Below are 25,503 nucleotides of genomic sequence, written 5' to 3' on the forward strand. Positions count from 1 at the left end.
AAGTGCTCAGCTGAGAGTGGGGCTCTGGATGAGGTGCCGCAGGTTTGTGGAGGGAGGAGGAAGTGTAAATTTGACATAGTGACGGTGGCTGCAGCGGAACTATTGTCTGACTGCCAGGTGGCATTAAGGGCCCCTGGAGGTTTGTGGTCATGAATTTAAAGTGAGATGAGTCAATAAGTTTGTTTGTTTTTTTCCCCTCTCCAGCCATATTCAGCTGTAGGGGGAGTATGTTTGGAGTGGATTTAATGAGAGGGAGGTTTTACCCAGATAGTAGAGGGTTGGGGCAATGAGAATATATTTTAAGAGAGTGTTTGTACTGATATGCCAAGGAATTTAAGTTAGATCTGGAGGGAAGGGAGGACTTGAAGTGCCTAAGAGATGTGAAAAGATGGTAGAATCAGTAAAATTGAAGGTTGTGTTGGGATCAAAAGATGTTGGAATCTGAGTATGTGAGATAAAGAGCTATAAAATAGTAAGCCATGGTCAGAGGGTGGGATACAGAAATTGAGATTGTGGAAGCATTATTGTTGGCTTTGTGGTAAAGGACAAGATCATTGGAACCAAGGAATTCAGAGAAATGAGATAGGAATTCAGAGAGATGGGTGGTAGATTATCCAAGTGAAATCACTGCGGCTTAAGATGGGAACAGTGTTGTAGAGAGTGGCAATGTTAGCGTTTTCCAGAGGAAAAGAATCAAGAGGATATATCTGTATATCTCTATCTATCTAGAATGAGATTTATTATAAGAATTGGCTTGGAGTTCCTGTTGTGGTGCAGTGGAAACGAATCCGACTAGGAACCATGAGGTTGCGGGTTAGACCCCTGGCCTCGCTCAGTGGGTTAAGGATCCGGCGTTGCTGTGAACTGTGGTGTAGATTGCAGACACGACTCAGATCTGATGTTGCTGTGGCTGTGGTGTAGGCCAGCAGCCGTAGCTCTGATTGTACCCCTAGCCTGGAAACCTCCATATGCCGAAAGTGTGGCCCTAAAAAGCAAAAAAAAAAAAAAAAAATTGGTTCATGCCGTTATGGGAGCTGAGAATCGAGGCCTGCAAGCTGGAGACCTGGGGAGGCTAGTAGGGTAGATTCCAGTCCAGGTCTGAAGGTCTCGGAACCAGGAACACTGATGGTGTGGGTCCAAGTGGAAAGGCAGAAGACTGGTAATTCAGCTCAAGCAGCGGGAGAGAGAGAGAGAGAGAGAGAATTTGAATTCTCCCTTCCTCTGTCTTTTTCTTTTTGTTCTATTTAGGACCTTAATGGATTGGATGATCACCTGCTTTACTCAGTCTGCTGATTCAAATGCTAATCTCATTCAAAAACACCCTCATAAGGGAGTTCCCCTTGTGGCTCAGTGGGTTAAAAACCCCACATAGTGTCAGACGATGCAGGTTCAATCCCTGGCCACACAATGTTGGGCACAGTGTAGGGTTTCAAAATTTGGAGAGAGGTGTGTGACAGATGGGGACAGAGCAGGGAAGGTGCAGTCAGGACCGTGTGGGGATTAGAACATGGGAGATGAGAAGTCTGGAAGTCTGGGGCTTCTTTTTTTGATGGCCACATCATCGGCATAGGGAAATACCCAGGCCAGGGAATGAATATGAGCCGCCACAGCTGTGGCAAAGCCAGATCTTTTAACCCACCACACTAGGCTGGGGATCAAACTTAGGCCTCCTCAGCAACCTGAACTGCAGTCAGTTTCTTAATCCACTGTGCCACAGTGGGAACTCCCGTCGGAGGCTTCTTTTTATGGACAGCATAAACAGAGATAGGGAGTTCTCTTGTGGTGCAGCTGTGGCTTGTCACTGCTGTGACGTGGATCCCTGCTGTGGTGGGGGTTCCATCCCTGGCCTGGGAACTTCCATATGCCATGGGCATGGCCAAAAGAGCCAAAAAAACCGAACCCAAACTCCCACAGCGATAAAGGACATGAAGAGATTAGGCCTAGTAGACTGCAGGCAGATAGCTATTGGAGGTGAGGGTTCGAGCAGAGGGAAGGAGGAAAGGGCAAGGAGTCCTGCATCCTGGGGAAGAGCATTCTTTTTTTTTTTTTTGTCTTTTTGCCTTTTCTAGGGCCGCTCCCGTGGCATGTGGAGGTTCCCAAGCTAGGGCTTGAATCGGAGCTGTAGTCACCAGCCTACGCCACAGCCACAGCAACTTGGGATCTGAGCCGCATCTGCAACCCACACCACAACTCATGGCTGGATCATTAACTCACTGAGCGAGGCCAGGGATCGAACCCGCAACCTCACGGTTCCTAGTTGGCTTCGTTAACCACTCACTGTGCCACGATGGGAACTCCTGGGAAGAGCATTCTTTTAAATTTTTAATTAGTTTTTAAAGTAAAAATTGTGTATTTAAGATTTACAGCTTGATGTTTTGATACATGCATGTCACAGTGGAGTGGTTACTACAGTCAAGCTGATTAACACGTTTTCTCACATGGCTACTATTCGTATTTTGTGATGCTAATAGTTGAAATCTACTCCCTTAGCAAATGTCCAGTATCCAGTACGTAATATTGACTGTACTCATTGTGCTGTACGTTAGATCTCTAGACTTATTCATCCTACGTAACTACAGCTTCTTACCCTTTTGCCAGCATCTCTCTGTTCCCCCCACTTCTCTGCCCAAATATGTTGGATCATGCAGTTTTTTTCTTTCTGTGCCTGGCTTATTTCACTTAGCATAATGTCCTCTGGGTTCATCCATGTTGTAAATGGCAGGATCTCAGGAAGGTTGTTTTCTTCCAGGTACTTGGGGCCTCTTAACTGTGGTGGGGAGGGGTGTCTCAGTCCAGGAGGAAGGGGCTCTTTCTTGATGGCTGCGTATTAATGATTTTTCTTTGTCTTATTGTCTAGTATTAATATTAATTAATGAATAATATTAAGGTATTAAGGTTTCTTTTGGCTACTATTTGTATAGCAAATCTTTTTTTTTATTTTTATTTTTTTGGCTGAGCCTGCAGCATGTGGAAGTTGTCAGGCCAGAGATCAAACCTGGGTTATAGCAGTGACAATGCCAAATCCTTAACTTACCGAGTCACCAGTAAACTCACAAATCTTTTAATTTTCCTTTAAATTTTCTACCTTTCTAGATTACTTTGCTTTAAATGTATCTTGGTAATCTGTGAGTAGTTGGATTAAAAAAAACTACTATCAGATTATTATCAGTCTATCAAAAGACTATCCCATAGTCTCTTTGTATAAGTTTAATCTTTTCATATTTAATGTGATTGCTGATACTTTTAGACTTATTTCTGCCATTTAATTAATTAATTTATTTATTTTGTCTTTTTTTTGTCTTTTTTGTCTTTTTGCTTTTTCTAGGACCGCACCCGAGGCATGTGGAGGTTCCCAGGCTAGGGGTCTAATCGGAGCTGTAGCTGCTGGCCTACACCAGAGCCACAGCACCTTGGGATCTGAGCCGCGTCTGCAACTTACAGCAGAGCTCATGGCAACGCGGGATCCTTAACCCACTGAGCAAGGCCAGGGATCGAACGTGCAACCTCATGGTTCCTAGTCGGATTCGTTTCCGCTGTGCCACAATGGGAACTCCTCTTTCTTTCTATCTTTTTTTTTTTTTTTTTTTTGCCACAGCTTGATGTGGGATCTCAGTTCCCAGACTAGGGATTGAACCTGGGCCACATCAATGAAAGCACTAAGTCCTAACCACTAGACCACCAGGGAACTCCCTGTACAGCTTTTCATTTGCTTCTGTCATGGTCCTATTTCCTTTCTTTCTTTTCTTTTCCTTTTTTTTTCGGCTATACCTATGGCATGTGGAAATTCCTGGGCCAGGAATTGCACCTGCACCATGGCAGCAATCCGAGCAGCTGCAGTGACAACACTGGATCCTCAACCCACTGCATCACAAGGGAATTCCTCCTTGTATTTATTTACTTATTTTTTGCTTTTTTTTTTTTTAGGGCCTTACCTGTAGCATATGAAAGTTCCCAGGCTAGGGGCCAAATCATAGCTGCAGCTCCTGGCCTTCATCACAGCCACAGCTACTTGGTATCTGAGCCATGTCTGCGACCTACACCACAGCTCACAGCAATGCCAGAACCTTAACCCACTGAGTGAGGCCGGGGATCAAACTCGCATCCTCGTGGGTACTAGTCGGGTTCATTACTACAGAGCCACGGTAGGAACTCCTGGGACTTCCTTATTTCATTCTTTAGTTCTAAACCTTATTTATGATGAAGTCTCAGCTTGGGGTTCTTGTACCACACATGTAAGATGAATTTAGCCTCCATGCCTGTGGATGATGCAGGTGTGGGGTCCATTTTCTACCAGGTAACCTTTTCCATTTCTAGGTACAGGTGCACTGCTTGCTCTTGTCTCAGTGAGCTAAGTGTTTCTATTTCCTGTTTCATAGTTGAAGTCATCCTTTGCGTTTCTTGAATTTATACCCATTCCAACTTGTGAGCTTGGCATAGGGACTGTAGCCTAGACTCCTTTGCAGCTCCTTGGCATTTAGGTATCTCTCTGGTTTATATATTTCTGTGTATCATTTAGCTCCAGCTCTTTTTATTTTTATTGGCCACACTTGAGGCCTGCAGAAATTCCCAGGCCAGGGAATCAAACTTGAGCCACCACAGTGACAGTGCTGAATCCTTAACTGCTAGGCCACCAGGCAACAGCTGTAATAGTCTTTTTTTTTCTTTTCCCAAAGTTTCTTTCCTTCTTTGAAGTTGATTTCTTTTCTTTTTTGGCTGCCCTGTGGCATATGGAGTTGAGGATCCTTAACCCACAGCGGGCTGGGGATGGAGCCTGCATCCCATCGCTCTGGAGATACCACTGATCCTGTTGTACCACAGCAGGAACCCGTGCTGTAATAGCCTTTACTTTGCTTTTTTGCTTTTTAGGGCTGCACCTGCAGCATATGGAAGTTCCCAGGCTAGGGGTCAAATTGGAGCTACAACTGCTGGCCTACACCACAGCCACAGCAATTCAGGATCCGAGCCATGGCTGCGACCTACACCACAGCTCACAGCAACGCCAGATCCTTAACCCACTGAGCAAGGCCAGGGCTCGAACCCACATCCTCGCATCCTTGTGGACGCTAGTTGGGTTCGTTAACCACTGAGCCACGATGGGAACTCCCTCAGCAATAGTTTTATAATGTTTCAAATATCCTCCACATAATTGCTGAAGGGATCCTTCAAGAACAAATGCATGCCTGCTTTTGTCACTCTCCTACTTAAAACCCCCCAAGGAATCTAGACTTTAAGATTCTCAGCATTGCAAATAAAATTCTTTATTATATTAAATGACCCTAGTCTGGCCTCCAACCTTATTTAAACTACTTTTCTCACTCATTTACTCATTCAGTCAGTCAGTCACCAAATATTTATTGAGCACCTATAACATACCAGATTCTGTACTGGACACTAGAAAATACTCTACTGAACAAAATAAAATGTCCTACCCTCTCAAAGCTCCCAGTCTGATGGAAATTATTCAGTATGTTTCATCCACTTAACAAATTTTTTTGCATATCTACCTGTACAAGCAGCCTTGTTAGCGCTGAAAACACAGTAATGAGCAAGACAAAGTCCCTACCCTCAAAAAGTTTATATCTAAGAGAAACTGTGATAAGTGCCATGAAAATAAAGCTTGGCATGCCACGAGATACATAGGAACAAGGACACCTGAGCCAACCTGAGGGGTCAGGAAAAGCTTCTCTCAAGAAGTGACATCTGAGGAGTTCCCGTTGCGGCACAGTGGAAGCAAATCCGACTAGTATCCATGAAGATACAGGTTCAATCCCTGGGCTCGCTCAGCGGGTCGGGGATGTGGTGTTGCCCTGAGCTATGAGGTAGGTTGCAAACAAGGCTCGGATCTGGTGTTGCTGTGGCTGCAGTGTAGGCCAGCAGCTACAGCTCTGTCTGATTCAACCCCTGGCCTGGGAACTTCCACATGCCTTGAGTGCAGCCCTAAAAAGAAAAAAAAAAAAAAAAAAGAGGTGCTACCTAAGACCTCAACGATGAAGAGGCAATGACAAGGGAAAGAAGGGTGGTGGTAAAGAGCATTCCAGGCAGAGGGAAAGGCCTTTCTACAGAGCCCTGAGGTGAGGGGAGACCAGGGCATTAGGGGAAATAAAAAGCCAGAATAACCAAAGAGTAGGAACTGTGTCAGAGGAAGCCGACAACATAGACACTAAAATTTTAATCAAATAAATGATCAGTGTGATTAAAAAAAAAAAGATCACTGTGTTGGGAATGGATTATCAGGAGTACAAGAGCAGAATTTAGGGAGCCCATTTAAAAGGCTATTAGTCGGAGTTCCTGTTGTGGCTCAGTGGTAGCAAACCCGACTAGGATCCATGAGAATGCAGGTTCATTCCTTGGCCTTGCTCAGTGGGTTAAGGATCTGGAGTTGCTGTGAGCTGTGGTGTAGGTTGCAGACGTGGCTCAGATCCCAAGTTGTTGTGGCTCTGGCGTAGGTGAGTGGCTACAGCTCCGATTAGATCTCTAGCCTGGGAACCTACATATACCGTGGGTGTGGCCCTAAAAAAAAATAAATAAATAAAAATAAAAAAATAAAACTATTGCTGTAATACAGGAAAGAGATTAAGCCCTGTTATAAGATAGCTGGAATGGAGAAGATAAATTCAAGGGAATTTTTATGTCAGATTAAGATAGTGACTGAATTTAGGCAGGGGACAAGGGAAGGAATTTAGCATCACTTCCTGAATTTCTCATCTGAGAGGCTGAGTAACGGTCCCTTCTGGAGTAGGCACTCCAAGAAGAAGGGCAGGGATTGGATGAATTTGATTGAGAGATGTTAATTTTTTTAGCATAGGAAATCTGGATAATTTTATTGATTTTGGTGGATTTAGCTGGATTGTGGATATTTTTTCCCCCTCACACATACTTAATCCTTTATATGTAAATATACAAAATCTTCCCACCCTTTGTCTTTTTAGAAAATGATTTAAGTAGTTCTTTTACTAGGGACATGTTCAGTTTGAGTTTGCTGTGTGATATCCAGGTAGAGATGTACATTTTTTTGTGTGTGTGTCTTTTTGCTATTTCTTTGGGCCGCTCCCGCGGCATATGGAGATTCCCAGGCTAGGGGTCCAGTCGGAGCTGTAGCCACCGGCCTACGCCAGAGCCACAGCAACGTGAGATCCGAGCCGCGTCTGTGACCTACACCACAGCTCACCGCAACGCTGGATCGTTAACCCACTGAGCAAGGGCAGGGACTGAACCCGCCACCTCATGGTTCCTAGTTGGATTCCTTAACCACTGCGCCACGACGGGAACTCCGAGATGTACATATGTAATACGGAGCTCATTGAGAAGGTCTGTTTCTGCATGTACTGTTCCCTACAATTTCAGTTAAAACAACCTGACAGTTTTGATTTTTTCTGTCTTAGGCAGTTTCAGCATGCCTTGTCTCCTGTCCTTGCAAAACTGTTCTAGGAGTTCCTGTCATGGCTCTGCAGTTAATGATCCTGACTAGCATCCATGAGGACTCGGGTTCAATCCCTGGCCTCACTCAGTGGGTTAAAGATCCAGCGTTGCTGTGGTGTAGGTCACAGACGAGGCTTGGATCCCACATTACTGTGGCTCTGGTGTAGGCTGGCAGCTGCAGCTCCAATTAGACGCCTAGTCTGGGAACCTCTATATGCTGTGGGTGTGGCCCTGAAAATGACAAAAAAAAAAGCCGTTCTAGATTTTTCTTCCCTTCGTTTTTGTCCTTCCTCTTTATTCTGCCCTTGCCAGATAGACTCAAGGGATCCCTGCCTTTGACCCCTGCATTTTCCTCATGTCCACATGCATTTTCCTTTCTCCTCTGTTTTTCTCAAAGATCATTTAATTCTTTTATTTAGGTTTTAGGGTTCTTTTTTTTTTTTTTTTATCTTTTTGCCATTTCTAGGGTCACTCCATGGCATATGGAGGTTCCCAGGCTAGGGGTCTAATTGGAGCTCTAGCTGCCAGCCTACACCACAGCCACAGCAACATGGGATCCAAGCCGCATCTGCGACCTATACCACAGCTCATGGCAATGCTGGATCCTTAACCCACGGAGCAAGGCCAGGATTGAACCCACAACCTCATGGTTCCTAGTCAGGTTCGTTAACTACTGAGCCATGATGGGAACTCCCATTAGGGTTCATTTTTATCAAAGTTATATGAATACAGAGTTTGTATCAAAAAGTTCTGTGGAGTTTGGTAAGAAACAAAGCACCTTTCCCTCTTTATTTCCCTTTCTTCAGAGGTACTTTTAGCTTTTTTAGTTAATACTTTTTGGTATTTATCTCCATTTCTCTCAATAATATGCTTGTATAGCTATTTTGGTACCATCAATTTTAAGTACAATTAAAAAAAGCAACTAGGCCCAAGTTGGGTAAGCTATGAGGCCCTGCCTAAAGCTGGGAAGCTTCATGAGAATGTAAATGAGATGCCCACCACGCAGAAAGGGACAGCAAGGCAGCTTGCGTGTCCCAACCCTGGCGTTGTGTAGGAGGTGTAAAAACTTTCTTTGGAATTTGAACTGGTTTTCAGTTTGAATTCACACTACTGTGTGGTACCCAAAACTCAAGCAGAGATTTTTAATTAAAGATTGTTTCAGGCTGCTGGTGTCGTAGGCGCTTGGAAGAAACAAATAACAATTGTAAGGTATCATCAATTGTGTCTGGATTCCGGAGACATTAAAATATAGGAAAAAAAGACATAGTTGGTGAAATACGGTTCCATGTGCCATACTGTTCTTTCTTCTTCTAGGAGTTTTATTGTCATGGAGAGCAGAGAAACGAATACATAGTTGGAAGGGAAACTGGCGTTGTCTATTTAAAAAAAACACAGTTTTTATAAAATTATAGTTGATTTACAATGTTGGGCCAGTTCCTGCTGTACAGCAAAGTGACTCAGTTATACATATATATATTCTTTTTTTTTCTTTTCTTCTTTTTAGGGCTGCACCGGCGGCATATGGAAGTTCCCAGGCTAGGGGTCGAATCAGCACCATAGCCGCCGACCTACACCAGAGCCATAACAGCACCCAGATCTGAGCCATGTCTTCGACCTACACCATCGTTCACGGCAGTGCCAGATCCTTAACCCACTGAGTGAGGCCGGGGATCAAACTCGCATCCTCGTGGGTACTACTCAGATTCGTTTCCGCTGAGCTACGAAGGGAACTCTCGTGTACATTCTCTTTTATATTCTTTTCCATCATAGTCTATTCCAGGAGATTGGATATAATTCTCTGTGCTAAACGGTAGGAATTTGTTGTTTATCCTTTCAAGACTTGTCTTTTAAAAAGGAAGAAATAACGGAGTTCCCTTGTGGTTTAGCGGAAATGAATCTGACTAGCATCCATGAGGATGCAGGTTCATTCTCTGGCCTTGTTCAATGGGTTAAGGATCCGGTGTTGCTGTGAGCTGTGGTGTAGGTTGCAGATGCAGCTCAGATCCCGAGGTGCTGTGGCTCTGGTGTAGCTCCAATTCAACCCCTAGCCTGGGAACCTCCATATGCCATGAGTGTGGCCCTCAAAAGACAAAAAAAAAATAGTAAATAAATAGGGAGAAATAATTGTTTGCCTGAAACTAATGAAGTGTTGTTATTTGTCAGTTATACCTCAATAAAAAACTAAAAATAAAATGGGAGAAGTAAGACTGTATTAATGCAATGCCAGTAGAGAGGGAAAGAGTGCTGATGTAGAAGTGAGAGGGGGAATGGCTGGGCAGGAGGGCTTGAGGTCTGGTATTCAAGTGGAGGTACTGGCTTTAGATAGCAGCAGTCAGTTGATCCCAGTGACTAACAGGTGGGAAGACATGCCACATGGGAACCAGCGCTGATAGTGGTGGAGATTGCTTCTTAGTTTACCGAGAAAATGGAAGGAAGGGCGGCAGCTGGGGGTGAAGATGGAGAGGTGTTGATGGCTTGAGGAAGGGAATGACAAGAAAATGGACCTATAGGGGTGCGTGGGAGAATGGATGGATGAGGCAAAAGTTACAGGACTGTCATGCTGAGCTATGACACCATTTGAAGTTAGTGATTGTGAATTTTATTTTTATTTTAAATTTTTAAAAATTATTTATTTATTTATTTATTTTTTGCTTTTTTAGGGCTGCATGTGTGGCACATGGAAGTTCCCAGGCTAGGGGTCTAATCGGAGCTGCAGCTGCCAGCCTATGCCACAGCCACAGCAACACAGGATCCAGACCTCATCTGTGACCTACACCACAGCTCACAGCAACGGTGGATCCTTAATCCACTGAGTGAGGCCGGAGATCAAAGCTGAATCCTCATGTATACTAGTAGGGTTCATTACCCTGAGTCACAGTGGGGACTCCCCAGTGATTGTGAATTTTAAGTTGAGACTGTTTAATATAAAGGTATATTTGTTTTTATTTTCTTCTTTTCAAAGCCATATTTAGTTGCATGGTGCAGCCATAAAGTAGAGAAGCAGCTGTATTTTAAAAATCATTTTAATAGGGTAAATTTTAAATATAGAAAAGAAATAGAACGCTCATGTTCTCATCACACAGCTTCAACAAATATTAACTCATGGTAGTCTTACCTACTTTACCTACTTCTACCCTTCATATTATTTTGAAGGATTCCCAGACATCATGTTTTATGCATAAATATTTCATATTGTATCTCTAAAAGATATGGACACTTAGAAAAGTACCGCTACCATACCCAAGAATTTAACAGCTTCTTAATATCAAATATCCTATCACTTTTCAAATTTCTAATTGTCTTTCTCTTTTTCTTTTCTATTTTTTTTTTGGCTTTTTATTTTTTTATTACTCAAGGCTTCATTTTAAAAATTTAGTGTTTTGACTCTGTGTTTGTGCCTTTATACCCTCGGAATGATTTTCTGCTCCTCAATTGGAAAAGCACATTCGGTCCTGTCATGGACACCTTTAGCACACCTGGGGCTGCGGTAGCCCTGCTGACATGTTTTAGGTTTCCGCATAGGAAACTTTAGGTCTCACAGCGTAAACTCCCTGGAGTCGGTCTAGGCACCTGCCATATGTTGATTTTGGTGCTTTCCGAACCGTCTTGGTTTGAAGGCAAACAATTCTGTTATCGAGGATTTGGGACAGCCTGGTTTTGGTAGAGGCTGTATTGTAAGATAGCCTATGACAGGGTGTCTCACGGTGGATCATTCTGAATACTTCTAGATACTGTCTGTCCCTGGAAGAGGAAAGAGAAAGCTCTTCAGAGGTGAGCTATGACGGCAGTTGTCTCTTGAATGCCGTAAAGTGTTTAGCTGTTTGACAGGGAGTTGTAGTTAACAAGGGTCTGTGTTTTGCCGGGCAGGCCTGATAGAGTGAGGGAGGTGCAAGAATCTGGAGGCGCGTGGAAGGGAGTTGTTGTAATGGTGGACCTCGAGCTCTAAGGGAAACGAGGCCTTGAGAGAGGAGTGGGATCAATGGCTTGTAAATTCTGTTGAAGTCCAAGTATTGTTGGAGTTGGGGTGCTAGAGGGAGAGGGAGCGAGAGGGGGCGACCTGAAGAGATAGGAAGGGATGATTGGAGAGGGGGATGCAGGTGAAGTGGAGGTCCTGAGGGACTGTCATCACCCTATGGACGCGTTCCAGGATGCTGACCAAGGGGGCCTGTGGCTGAAGTAGGGGAGAGGACAAGATCCTTGCGGGCGAGGAGGCGAAGGAGCTGAGGGGTCAGGGCATCAACATCAGTCATCTAGGTGAACGTTTGGAAGTCACCAGGAATTACCACAGGCCAGTGAGGGAGGCACTAAAAGCTCTGAGGCTGGAGAAGTGTCAACCAGCTGATCGAGATGAATGTTGTAACAGGTGGGGAGGTTGGACGTATGGTCTGACCAGGGGGTTTTTTAGGAAGGATGAAAGGGGAAGAATCCGGAAGCAGAAACAGGGTACAAGGTGAGTATCCTTCTTCTACCTCTAGACCCAGTAGTCGAAGCGGTGTGGGAGAGAGAACCCCAGACCGACCGGCCCTGGAGAGAGAGCAGTGCCTCAGCAATTAGATTTCGGTTAGAGCGAAAAGGTGAAGGGATCATTCGACAAGGGGTTGGAGATACAGGCGATGTTGCTGATGAGTTCCAGAGGATGTGCTGAGAAGATTTCAGGAATTGAGGGAGGAGTGGGGCAGGGGGTTGGTTAACCATAGGGGGATGAGAGCTGGAGGGTTTGGAATGAGTCCAGGGTCCTGGGATTCTTGTATTGAGTGATACGAGGAGGGCTAGAGATTGTAATGAGATGAGTCTTGATATTTCTAGGCAAATTATAGTATAAGCAGATGCAGGATAGAGGCATGGGAAGAAGCTGCAGAGTGAAGATCCTTTTCTACTGGTGCTGGTGTAGAGCCTGGGGAAGGGCGGAGAGCTGGAGCCCTGTGGCTCGCCTAGCTTTCTACTCCTGGGGCCCAAGTGATCTGCAGTCCAAAACCGTTAATGCTGCTCTTCAAAAACTAGAATTCCTAGTTCTATTTCCTGTTTACCTTCCCTGCATCTGTTTTCTCCCTTTTCTTACTGAAAAGTAGGAAATTTGGATGTTTTCAGTACCCTATTCTTAAATATCCTGGAAACTGGTAAATGATGTTGTTGCTAGCTTGCTGGGGAAATGACAGCGTGATTACAGAAAGGAAGTGGGGGAGGGGCTCGGCTTTAGCGTTGGAAAGGGAAGGGAGGGAAGAGGTTTAATGCAGAATTAGCTTTCAGTTCCTTAAATCTGGCCAAGGAAACAGGAGTTAGAAGAGGGAAAGAGTTTGGCCTATGCCCTGTGAGGGAAGAGGAAAGTCCTGTTTGGAGGAGAGAAGCTTCCCAAGGATCTGTGTCCTGACAGGTTCCTGAAAGAGCTGTGGCTGGAGTCATTCATTTCAGTGGATGTTTCCCAGAACCTTCTGTGTGCCAGGCACTGGACTAGATGCTTGGGAGAGCAAGTGGATAGGTTCCTGCTTTCCTGGATTTCTAATCCAGCAGGAAAGACAAAGGAGAGCGCAGTTTAAGGCGAGCTCTCTGATAGAAGTAGTGAGGGCCTTTGGGAGTCTGTGGGAAAGGTCTTGGATTGGTCTCTGGTGGGGGTAGGGAGGGGAAGAGGGCAGGTTCTGGAGTCTGTGACAGTCAGAGACCCGAAAGATAAGCAGGAATTAGCCAAGCAAAGAGACAAGGGAGGAAAGCTGCATGTCCAGTCACGTTTGCCTCTCCAACTTGCAAATCTTATCTTACCCAGGGGAACAGGGCACAGAATCATCTATTCTGATCCATGTCCTAATCCCCAGTATTCCTGTATACCAGCGGTTGGTGAACTCCTGCCCATAGGTCTGGTCTGCTGCCTGTTCTTGGGAGGCAGCTATGCTCACCAGTACAGCTGCACTGCTGCCTGTCTTTTTTTTTTTTTTTTTGTCTTTTGTCTTTGTAGGGCTGTAACCGAGGCATATGGAGGTTCCCAGGCTAGGGGTCGAATCAAAGCTGTTGCTACCAGCCTGCACCACAGCCACAGCAATGCCAGATCCAAGCGCATCTGTGGCCTACACCACAGCTCACGGCAACGCCAGGTCACTGAGCAAGGCCAGGGGTCGAACCCGCAACCTCATGGTTCCTAGTTGGGTTCATTTACGCTGCGCCAAGACGGGAACTTCTGCTGCCTGTCTTTGAGTGGTCAGCAAGCTAAGCATAGTTAGCAGCTCAAACTGCAAGCCAAGAATGGTGGCAAAATTCAAACCCAGATGTGTTAATCCCAAATTTGTTTTCATTCCACTGATCACATTGTATTATAATTAGTTGTTTATATTTTCACCTCTTAAGAAGAGACTTGAGCTTGACTTGCTTCTTCTTGTATCTATCATTTCCAGCCCAGGGTGAATCCCAAGTGAATGTTTATTAAATGATGTTCATGTTTGTAATTTCATTTGCTCCCTTGTGACAAATCCTGTGAAAATAATATATACATAAAAATTTCAAGTAGTTGATATTTATTCTTTTACATAACATTCCTCCCATTTTTATTAGAAATATTTTTAGGAGTTCCCATTGTGGCGCAGCGGAAACGGATCCGACTAATAACTATGAGGTTGCGGGTTCGATCCCTGTCTTCACTCAGTGGGTTAAGGATCTGGCATTGCCATGAGCTGTGGTGTAGGTCGCAGATCTGGCTCGGATCCCTCGTTGCTGTGGTTGTGGCGTAGGCCAGCAGCCACATCTCCTATTAGATCCCTAGCCTGGGAACGTCCATATGCTGCAGGTACAGCCCTAAAAAGCAAAAAAAGAAAAAATTTTTAAATGTCATTTAAAATTAATTACATTTAATATAACTAAAGGGAATTAGAAATATTTTGTGTTATTACAAATGCCTTGAGGAATTACTGACATATATGCATGGCTGTTTGTTCTTATAGTAAATGTAGTTGACCCTCCGTATCTGCGGGTTCTACCAACGGTAGATTGAAAATATTTTTTAGGAAATTCCAAGAAGTTCAGTGGTGGCTCAGTGGGTTAAGGGTCCAGCATTGCCACAGCTGTGGCGCAGGTCACAACTGCAGCGTGCGTTCTATCCCTGGTCAGGGAATGTCCACAAAAAGAAAAAAATTCCAGTGACAACAAGATCCTACTCTATAGCACAGAGAACTCTATTCAGTGTCCTATGATAAAGCATAGTGGAAAAGAATATGGAAAAAAGAGAGATTCAGTTATAACTGGATCACTTTGCTGTACAGCAGAAACTAACATTAACATCGTGAATCAGCTGTACTTCTCAACAGTCATTCGGAGTGGTCCCCTAAAAAGTCAGTCAAGGTCGGTTGTCATTCCTTTGCTTAAAAGCTTCCAGGGGCTTTCCATCTCAGAGTAAAAGACCAAGTTCTGACAGTGGCCGTAAAAGATTGCACAGAGCCTGGCCTTAGTTTACCTCTCTGGCATAATTTTCTGACTCCTCTGCTCACGTCCCTCTAGGCACAGTGACATCCTTGCTGTTTTTCTGAGACGCCAGATTCTTCTTCTTCCAAGCCTTTATACTTGCTATTACATCTCCCTGAAACAGTTTTCCTATGGAGGTAGCATGACTTTTCCTCTTTCTTTCTTTAGGTGCCAGGCTCAAATATCCTGTTAGTCAAGCCCTGGGTCTCCTTATCCTCTTGATCCTACTCTATTTTTCTCCATAGCACTTAATCAGCATCTAATAGACTGTGTGTATGGATGTGTATTTTAATTTAAAAAGTTTAACTTTAGGAGTTCCCACTGTGGCGCAGCGGAAATGAATCTACCTAGTAACCATGAGATTTCGAGTTCAATCCCTGGCCTTGCTCAGTGGGTTAAGGATCCGGCATTGCCGTGAGCTGTGTTGCAGGTTGCAGACGTGGCTTGGATCCTGCATTGCTGTGGCTGTGGTGTAGGCTGGCAGCTACAGCTCCAATTAGACCCCTAGCGTGGGAATCTCCATGTGCTGCGGGTGTGGCCCTAAAAAACAATAAAATAAAATAATTAAAAAAATAAAAAATTTTGGAGTTTCCGTCGTGGCTCAGTGGTTAACGAATCCGACTAGGAACCATGAGGTTGCAGGTTTGATTCCTGGCCTTACTCAGTGGGTTAAGGATCCGGCATTGCCATGAGCTGTGCTGTAGGTTGCAGCTGAGGCTCAGATCCCGAGTTGCCGTGGCTCTGGTATAGGCTGGCAGCTACAGCTCCGATTCCACCCCTAGCCTGGGAACTTCCATATGCTGCGGGAGCGGCCCAAGAAATGCAAAAAGACAAATAAATAAATAAAATAAAATAGAAAATTTAATTTTATTCCTAAAAATTTGCCTTGCTGCTCTCTCCCTGTAGACATAGACCAGGGATTGGTGAGGCAAAAATCTCCTGCTATCTGTCTTTGTAAGTAAAGCTTAATTAGAACATAACCTGGAGTTCCTGTGGTGGCTTATTGGAAACGAACCCAACTAGCATCCATTAGGATGCGGGTTCAATCCCTGGCCTCGCTCAGTGGGTTAATATTTGGTGTTGCCGTGAGCTGTGGTGTAGGCTGCAGACTCGGCTTGGATCTGGCATTGCTGTGGCTGTGGCATTGGCCAGCAGCTGTAGCTCCAATTCGACCCCTAGCCTGGGAACCTCCATATGTTGCTAGGAGGTTAGTGAATGAACATTAAGTGCTCATTAGCAGGGTAAAGACTACGAATTGCTAGTGAGTGTATGGGTTAATATTTCAAAAGTTGTTATTAGACTTTAAAAATTAGGATAAGTTGGGAATATGTCAGCCATAATAATTTGTTCCAGCTGAAGTTCTTTTTTTTTTATTTTTAAATTTTGTTGGAGTATAGTTGACTTACAATGTTGTATTAGTTTCAGGTGTATAGCAAAGTAAATCCATTATATATATGCATGTATCCATTTTTTTCCCATGTAGGTTATAATAGACTATCGAGTAGATTTCCTTGTGCTATACAGTAGGTCCTTTTTAACTATCTATTTTATTTTTTAATTTTTAATTTAATTTTATTTAGTTTTTGTCTTTTTGGGGCTGCACCCATGGCATGTGGAGGTTCCCAGGCTAAGGGTCTAATTGGAGCTGTAGCTGCTGGCCTGTGCCATTGCCACAGCAACTCCAGATCCAAGCCGTGTCTGACCTACACCACAGCTCATGACAACGCCAGATCCTTAACCCACTGAGAGAGGCCAGGAATTGAACCCAAAACCTCATGGTTCCTGGTCAGATTCGTTTCCGTTGTGCCACGACAGGAACTTCTTAACTGTCTATTTTATATACAGTAGTGTGTGTATGTTATTCTCATCCTCCTAATTTATCCCCTCCATGGTTTCCCCTGGGGTTAACCATAAGTTTGATTTTGAAATCTGTGAGTTTGTTTCTGTTTTATAAATGTTCTTTTGTATCATTTTAAAATTAGATTCCACATATAAGTGATATCATATGATATTTGTCTTTCTCTGCTTGACTTATTTCACTCAATATGATAGTCTAGGTTCATCCATGTTACTACAAATGGTATATTTCATTCTTTTTTATGGCTAAGTAATATTTTATTGTATATATGTACCACATTTTCTTTATTCCTTTGTAGATAGACATTTAGGATGCTTCCATGTCTTGGCTATTGTAAATAGTGCTGCAACGAACTTTGGGGGTATGTGTATCTTTTTGAATTATATTTTGTCCAGATATATGCCCAGGAGGTGGATTGCTGGGTCATATGGTAGTTCTATATTTAGTTTTTTAAGGAATCTCCTTACTTTTCTCCCTAATGACTGCATTAATTTATGTACCCACCAACAGTGTAGGAGGGTTCCCCTTTCTCCATACTCTCTCCAGCATTTATTGTTTGTAGACTTTTTGATGATGGCTGTTCTGACGGGTATGAGGTGATACCTCATTGTAGTTTTGATTTGCATTTCTGTAGTAATTAATGATGTTAAGCATCTTTTCGTGTGCTTTTTGGCCATCTGTATATTGTCGTTTTATTGTTCCTTTTTTTTTTTTTTTTTGGCTGCACTTGAAGCATGTGGATGTTCCTCCCAGGCCAGGGATTGAACCTGTGCCACAGTTGCGACCTGTGCCATAGCTGTGGCAATGCTGGATCCTTAACTTGCTGCACCACAAGGGAACTTCCCTTTATGTCTTCTTTGGAGAAGTGCTTGTTTATATCTTCTGTCCATTTTTATTGATTTGTTTAGTTTTTTTGATATAAAGCTGCATGAGATGTTTGTATATTTTGGAGATTAATCCCTTGTTGGTTGCTTCATCTGCAAAGATTTTCTCTCATTCTGTGGGTTGTCTTCTCCTTTTGTTTATGGTTTCCTTTGCTGTGCAAAAGCTTTTAAGTTTAATTAGGTCCCATTTATTTATATCTATTTTTATTATCATTCCTCTAGCAGGTGGATCAACCAGGATATTGCTATGATTTATGTCAAAGAGTGTTCTGCCTATGTTTTCTTCCAGGAATTTTATAGTATCCAGCCTTGTGTTTAGGTCTTTAATGCATTTTGAGTTTATTTTTGTGTTTGTATTAGAGAATATTCTAATATCATGCTTTTACATATAGCTGGCTAGTTTTCCCAGCACTGCTTGTTGAAGAGACTGTCTTTCCTCCATTGTATATTCTTGCTTCCTTTGTCATAGATTAGTTGCCATAGGTGCATGAGTTTATTTCTGGGCTTTCTATGCTGTTTTACTGAAACGTATTTCTGTTTTTGTGCTAGTCCCATACTGTTTTGATGACTGTAGCTTTGCAGTATAGTCTGAAGTTAGGGAGCCTGATTCTTCCAGGTCCGTTTTTCTTTTTCTAGATTGCTTCGGCTGTTTGGTGTGTTTGTGTTTCCACACAAGTTAAAAAATTTTTTTTTTGTTCTAGTTCTGTGAAGAATGCTGTTGGTGATTTGATAGGGAGTGCACTGAATCTGTAGACTGCCTTGGGTAGTATAGTCATTTTGACAATATGAATTTTTCCAACCCAAGAACATGGTATATCTTTCCATCTGTTTGAAGTTCTTGAATTTTTTACAGTCATTACTATCTGATAGCAGAGATGCACCAGCATTCTGAAGGCTACACTTAATTTGGAGTAATAGTGTCCCAAAGACATAAGATCCTTTTAAATGTTACCTTTTATAATAGTGCTTCAGAAAGGAAGCACTCTAAATAGGTGGTAGTTGTTGGTTGTATGCTGTGAAAAACATAAGCCTAAATAAATGGATATATTTTGGAATTATTTATGCTAAAGGATGAGCATGTGGATAGATAATAATAATAACACATGTGTATTTGATTTTGGAAGACTTGTTTTGTTTTGTTTTTGTCTTTTTAGGGCCACACCTGTGGCATATGTAAGTTCCCAGGCTAGGGGTCGAATCAGAGCCACAGCTGCTGACTTACACCACAGCTGCAGCAGTGTGGGATCTGAGCCATGCCTTAGACCTACACCACATCTCGAAGCAACGCTGGATCTTTAACCCACTGAACGAGGCAAGGGATTGAACCTGCATCCTCATGGATTCTAGTCAGGTTTGTTACCACTGAGCCACATTGGGAACTCCCTGGAATATATTTTTGGATTACAAATGGATTAACCTGGTTATTTCAGGTACTTCTAATAGTGTTTTAAGTAGCATAATGAAGTCAAACTTGAAAAAAGCCAGCTCAGAAGAATCTGGAAAACTGTATTGCTTCCGGCATCATTTATCTGAATCTTACCTTTTTAAAAGCTTCATCTGAGAGATAATAGTATCAGTCAGGCAAAAGCACCTGTGTAGTGTGGTGGAGATTTTAAAAGTGTTTTAGTTTAGGGTTTTTTTTGGCCATACTTGTGGCCTATGGAATTCCCCGACCTGGGATTGAACCCAAGCCATAGCAGTGGCAAATGCCGAATTCTTAACCACTCGGCCACCAGGGAACTACCTGAAATGTTTTAGTTTTAAAAGGCCTTTACTGGTAACTGAACTCAGTGCAGAGGAAGAATCTTAAGTCTGCTGCTTATTGGACTGAAATACTGTATACTTAGAAAACTAACTTAAAAATGATAAAGGATTATGGAATCAGGCCTGGAAGAAATTGTGTCCAGTAAATATTTGAACGCACCCTAGCCACTGTATTAGACCCTGGGATACAGAGGTGAGTAAGACAGAGTCATTGCCCTCAGGAGAGTCATTCCCCAGTCCCTCCTCACCTCATTTTATGTTGTTTAAGGGAAACTAAAGCTTGAGAGCTCCAGTACCTTGCCCAAGGTTATGGAGCCCATTAGGGATAGGATGGAGCTAGAATGCCTCTTCTATGGGGAATACAAGCAAAATACTCCTTTATGCAGAGTTTTGAATGTTCAGTAGTGTCTTGTCCCTGTACTAGGTGCTGGTATAATGGCCCCATCTCTCTGATGTAGAGCTTAAAAGAAATTTTGGGGGGGGGGAACCAGAATTTTTTCCGCTATATTGCCTTATACTGTTTACAATCTTATATCTCATGGAAAGGTTAGGGGCTCTCAAATATTCATTCTTTAATGTGACTTAGTTCTTGACTTTAGTGTTTTTCTGACACCTGAAGTCGGTTTTATTGAGGGACTTTTGAATGAGGAAGGAAGAATTAGGTCGTTGTGGACTTGGTGTGGGAAGAGTGATCTTTATTGTTTCAGAATTTGTATAAGCCCTAAAATTCTGCCTGATGTGCAGGAGAGAGTCTTTCTTCTCCCTTTGTATGAGATGACTCGGCTCTCAGGACCCAGAACCTCAGGCATATTGTGGGTTAAATAGTCAGTTTTGCATACTGACCTTCTCCACCCTCTTTTCTCTCCTGCTGATTACCCGAACTTGGTGTATGTAGTGTATTAACTGGGTGTGTATATACATTACATATATATCGGGGGTCTGTGTATTTCTCAGTGTTTAGAGACTCATATCCAAAGCAGAACATGTGTTTTATTCTTTAAAATTTCCTCTCAAACTGATGATTATGTTTGATTTTTTTCTTCTCAATGCTTGCTTGCTAAAAAAATTCAAACATGTGACAGTCTAGGGAAGAGAGAAAAAAGGTTAATTAAACTGCTAAATAATTTAGGATGTTTTAGTTACTTGGTTTCATAGAAGATGAAGGCTTTTTTCCTTAACTTGTCTGGTTGGAAGTGCTTATACAATGGAGAAGTAATTATATTTTCAGAGTAAGTTACTTTGGCTTCAGGCCTCTTTACTCTTCCTCTTTCACAGTACCTTCTGCCGCTCTACTGGGGCCAATTAGTTCTTGGCTCAGCTGTTTTCGTTTCTCTACAGAAGTTGAGCTTAACCATGTTTTTAATCTGTGACCATCAAATTCCTTTTTTTCTTCTAAGAGCTAGAGCATTAAATTCCCTGCCAGTGATCTAAAACATATTGAATTGTATATCTTCAAATGCAAAAGATTTATTTTCGCTGAACTTAGATCATGGCATCTAACAATGAAGAGACCTTAGAGAAGTGGTTATTGTATATTAATGGTGATGATTTTAGTTCTGCTGCAGGTATAACTATTTTATTTTTTTTATTTTTTATTTTTATTTTTGTCTTTTTGCCTTTTCTAGGGCCGCTCCCACGGCCTGTGGAGGTTCCCAGGCTAGGGGTCTAATTGGAGCTGTAGCCACCAGCCTACGCCAGAGCCACTGCAACGCGGGATCCAAACCGCATCTGCGACCTACACTACAGCTCACTGCCACGCCGGATCGTTAACCCACTGAGCAAGGCCAGGGATCGAACCTGCAACTTCATGGTTCGTAGTTGGATTCATTAACCACTGAGCCACGATGGGAACTCCAGGTATAGCTATTTTAAAACACTGCAAATTAGTGTTATGTTGCAGAGGAGGTAGTATGACTACCAGTCTCAAATTATTTAATCATTTAAAAAAAGACTTGTAAAGTAAGTGAAATAATATGCTGGTAAGCAGCAAACCGTTGCCTGTGTGTGTGTAAACGTAGGTGATTTCACTTAAAGTTAGACCGACATACAATTCAAAACATGGTACTTGTCACATTGTAATTATATACATTTAGCTCAGTCATACATATTTTTTACCATGGTCAAATCAAATATTTCAGCAAGGGGAAGAAGAAGAAGGAGCTGGGTGAGCATAAAAATATTGTTTGATGTTTGATGTTATTTGGTTGATAGCATAGAAGAAAGACAGACTAAGTTTGACCTTCCAACATTTCAGGCTAGGATCTCCAGGCGTGTGACAGTTATCTGTCAGTTTTGCTAAGGAACAAAACCACTCGAAACTTGACATAAAATTCTCGTGGTTCTGGAGTGTCTGTCATGGTGCAGTGGTTAACGACTAGGAACCACAAAGTTTCGGGTTCGATCCCTGGCCTCACTCAGTGGGTTAAGGATCCGGTGTTGCCGTGAGCTGTGGTGTAGGTTGCAGATGCGGTTTGGATCCTGCATTGCTGTAGCTCTGGCGTAGGCCAGTGGCTACAGCTCCGATTCGACCCCTAGCCTGGGAACCTCCATATGCGGCAGGATCGGCCCTAGAAAAGGCAGAAAGACAAAAAAAAAAAAAAATTCTTGCGGTTCTGGATGTTGACTGGCTCAGCTAATTAGTTCTTGTGTGAGATCTGTCATGCAGTTGTAGTTAGATGGGCCTGGAGTTACCTCCAGAGCTTCCTTGCAGACTCACATGTCTGGTGCTGGAGCAGGGAAGTCCACTTAGGTAGAAGCTGGAATAGTTGCAGCTACATGAACATCTCTGTCTTGCTCTATTTCTGTGTAGTTTTTTCAGCATAGGAACTTCATGATAGCCAGACTTCTTACATGGAGGCTTGGGGCTCCAAGAGCACTTGTTCTGAGTAAAAGGGCCAGAAGGGAACTCTGTTGTCTTTTATGACCTAAATTCAGAATCAGTGTCACTTCTACTGCATTTTATTCATCTCAAGCAAGTCTCTAAGGCCAACCCATACTCAAAGGGAAGGGATTTAGACTCCAGTTCTTGCGGGGAGGAATATCAAGAATATTGCAGACCTATTTCAAAGCCACTTTAGGTTTCCCCTCTGGCCACAAAGTAGTTTACCTTTTGCCTACACCCAAAACATGAACACTACTTCTCAAGGCCTCCAAAGTTTTTTTTTTTTTTGTCTTTTTGCTATTTCTTTGGGCTGCACCCACGGCATATGGAGGTTCCCAGGCTAGGGGTCCAATCGGAACTGTAGCCACCGGCCTACGCCAGAGCCACAGTAACGCGGGATCCAAGCCGCATCTGCAACCTACACCACAGCTCACGGCAACGCCGGATCGTTAACCCACTGAGCAAGGGCAGGGACCGAACCCGCCAACCTCATGGTTCCTAGTGGATTCGTTAACCACTGCGCCACGACCGGAACTCCGGTCCACATCAATTCTGAAATCCAGTCAGGCACATACCGCTAGTTTGGCAATTAAGATTCAGCCCCTGCTGCCTAGGAACCATCCTCTATAGCTCTTGGTTTTGCCCTTTGGATTATTCTTCCTTTTCCATAACATGTATCTTGTGTTTGCAGGTAAGTAATGTTCTCAGCCTGTTTCCTGTCCACAGAGTTTCCAGTGATGTGGGGTTGGGGGTCCCAAGAGCCTTTTTTCACTTTGTACCGTCTCTGTTCTTTTTTAGTCCAAGATGGCAGTGTTTTTGAACATGACATTCTCTGTGAATCTTATTGAGGGTTTGCTGTATTAGACAGAAGTCACACTTACACAAGGATATACGCCCTTCTCCACTTTAGGTTTTGTAGTGGAGGAAAAGCTTTCCTCGAACCTCATAGGGTCCCTGGCTGGGTTTGAAAATTGAACTGAGACTGATTAAGAGAAATGTGTATACATTTAAGTTTTATATGAAACGGGAGCTGTAAATGAAGACTCAAAAAGAAATGTTTAAACCTGTGTATTTTTATGCTGGGTTCTTTGAAGAGTGGACAGTGTGGAGAAACGTGGTAGATCAAAGAGCATGGAGTAAGTGTAGTAAACTGGGGGCAGTTTAGCAAGACCTGTTTGTTAGGATTCCTCTCGGTGTCCTTTTGTCTTTGGAGATGCCCTTCTCCTTTCTTCCAGGAAGGGTGGGGGAAAGGGCCAGAGTGACCTTCTTTTGGCTGTTTTCTCCAGATTCTTCAGCTTAAAATATTCAGTATGCCAGGGTATGGTACTTTGGGGTAGTATGGCCTTGAACCCTGTCAGCTTCCTTTAAGCCTTTTGTGGGACGACACCTTTAAGAATCTTAAAGGCCTTTTGTTGGAAAGAATCTGTGAGGCTCCACCTTAAATCCCTTCAGTCTCAACGGGGTAGGCAAACTGTGGCCAGTGAGTGAAGGTAAGTTTTTACATTTGTAAAGAGTTGTTAAAAAAGAATAAGAAGAATGTTCAACAGAGACTGTGTATGACCCTCAAGGCCTGAAATATTTATCTGGCCTTTTGTATGAAAAGTTTGGTAGCCCTTGGTCTAAACAAAAGTTTAATCTTTAGGCTATATTTTCCTGACACTGCCTGAGATTTGATCTTTGCCTAGAGGCATTCCTTTTTTCTTTTTCTTTCTTTCTGCTGTGCCTGCAGCATATGAAAGTTCTGGGGCCGGGGATGGAACCCACAGCAGTGACAATGCTGGATCCTTAACCTACTGTGCCACAAGGAAACTCCCAGAGGCATTTCTTAATTTGAGAAATGTTTGCTATATGAGAAGACTGGGAATAAGAAATATTTGTTTTCAGATCTTCAAGTCCTGACTCCTTTATGTTTCCTCTATATTCTGCTTGGAAATTATAGAATTCCTTCTTTTCCTCATTGCTCTCTATCTGTCCTTTGTGGCACACAGCTAAAAAAAAAGCAGTTGACACTTTAGACATTCTGCCTGGAAATCTCCTTACTCGGATGTATCAGTTCATTAGTTATATTTTCTGTTTTTTACATTATTGCAGGTGACAGCTTTGCTAAACTTTCCACCATTATCTAACACGATTCTTCTTTCCTGTAGCTTTCAATAACAGTTTCGTTACTTTCTTTTAAGCCAAGGATTAGCAACTTTTTTCTGTCAAGGGCCAGGTAATAAATGTTTTAGGCTTTTTGGGCCATATGATCTCTGGTGTGCCTACTCAATTCTGCTGTTGTAGTCAGAAAGCAGCCAAAGATGTGGACAGTATGTAAACAAATGGGTTATCGGTGTGGTCCAATAAAACTTCATTTAGAAAAAAGGCAGAACGTTGAATTTTGCAATAAATTGTAGTTTGCTGATCCCTGTGTTTAAGTTTTTGGGGTTTTTGTTTTTTGTTTTTTTGTCTTTTTAGGGCCACACGTGCAGCATATGGAAGTTTCCAGGCTAGGGGTCAAATTGGAGCTGCAGCTGCTGGCCTACAACACAGCCACTGCAATGCCAGATCCGAGCTGCCTCTGGCAACACCAGATCCTTAACCCACTGAGCAAGGTCAGGAATTGAACCTGAATCCTCATTGATGCTAGTTGGGTTCGTTACTGCTGAGCCACAACAGGAACTCCCTGTGTTAAGTCTTTATTGACAGCTTCCTGCTACTAGTTCCTAAAGCCAAAAATTTAAACTTTTTGTGATGGAAGCAATCAACTCCATACACCAAAAGCTGTTTTGGTTATCTATTGCTGTGTGACACACCATGCTGAACTGAGTGGTGTAAAACAGCACTCCTTTTATCTTTCATGATTCTGATGTTTGGGCTCAGCTAGGCAGTTCTTTCTCAATGTTTCTCATGAGGATTTAATCAGATGATAGCTGAGTCTGGAATCCTTTAAAAGGCTTCCTTACCAAAGTCTCTTATGTGGTTGGAGGAAGATGGTAGCTGAGCCTGGAGTCATCTCCAAGGATCCGTCATCCATAACCTGGTGGCTGAGCTGGGAAGACTCCAATAGCTGGCACTCCTCGGTCTCTCTAACCCTCTGAGCCTCATCCCATAGTGTCTTCAGCATCAGGGCTCTAGGGTGGCTGGATATGTTACACAGTAATTCAGGACTCCAAACTTGCCTGAACTGCAAGGGTGACAGGCAAAAGTTTTATCACCTTTTATGACCTAACTTCTTAGTGTCACTTCCACTTCAATCTCTTTATGGGAAAGAGAAT

At 43.1% G+C, this 25,503-nt stretch overlaps 1 protein-coding gene and 1 pseudogene across 2 annotated transcripts in view; one reads left to right on the top strand and one right to left on the bottom strand.

Moving 5' to 3' along the window:
• SPATS2 (spermatogenesis associated serine rich 2) overlaps positions 1-25,503 on the top strand; it is a 139,987-nt gene that overhangs the window by 16,926 nt on the left and 97,558 nt on the right. The gene's annotated exons all lie outside the window — the stretch shown is intronic.
• Positions 10,779-11,144, bottom strand: LOC125130332 (60S ribosomal protein L34-like; annotated as a pseudogene).

Source organism: Phacochoerus africanus, chromosome 7, assembly GCF_016906955.1.
Source record: "Phacochoerus africanus isolate WHEZ1 chromosome 7, ROS_Pafr_v1, whole genome shotgun sequence".
NCBI lineage: Eukaryota > Metazoa > Chordata > Mammalia > Artiodactyla > Suidae > Phacochoerus > Phacochoerus africanus.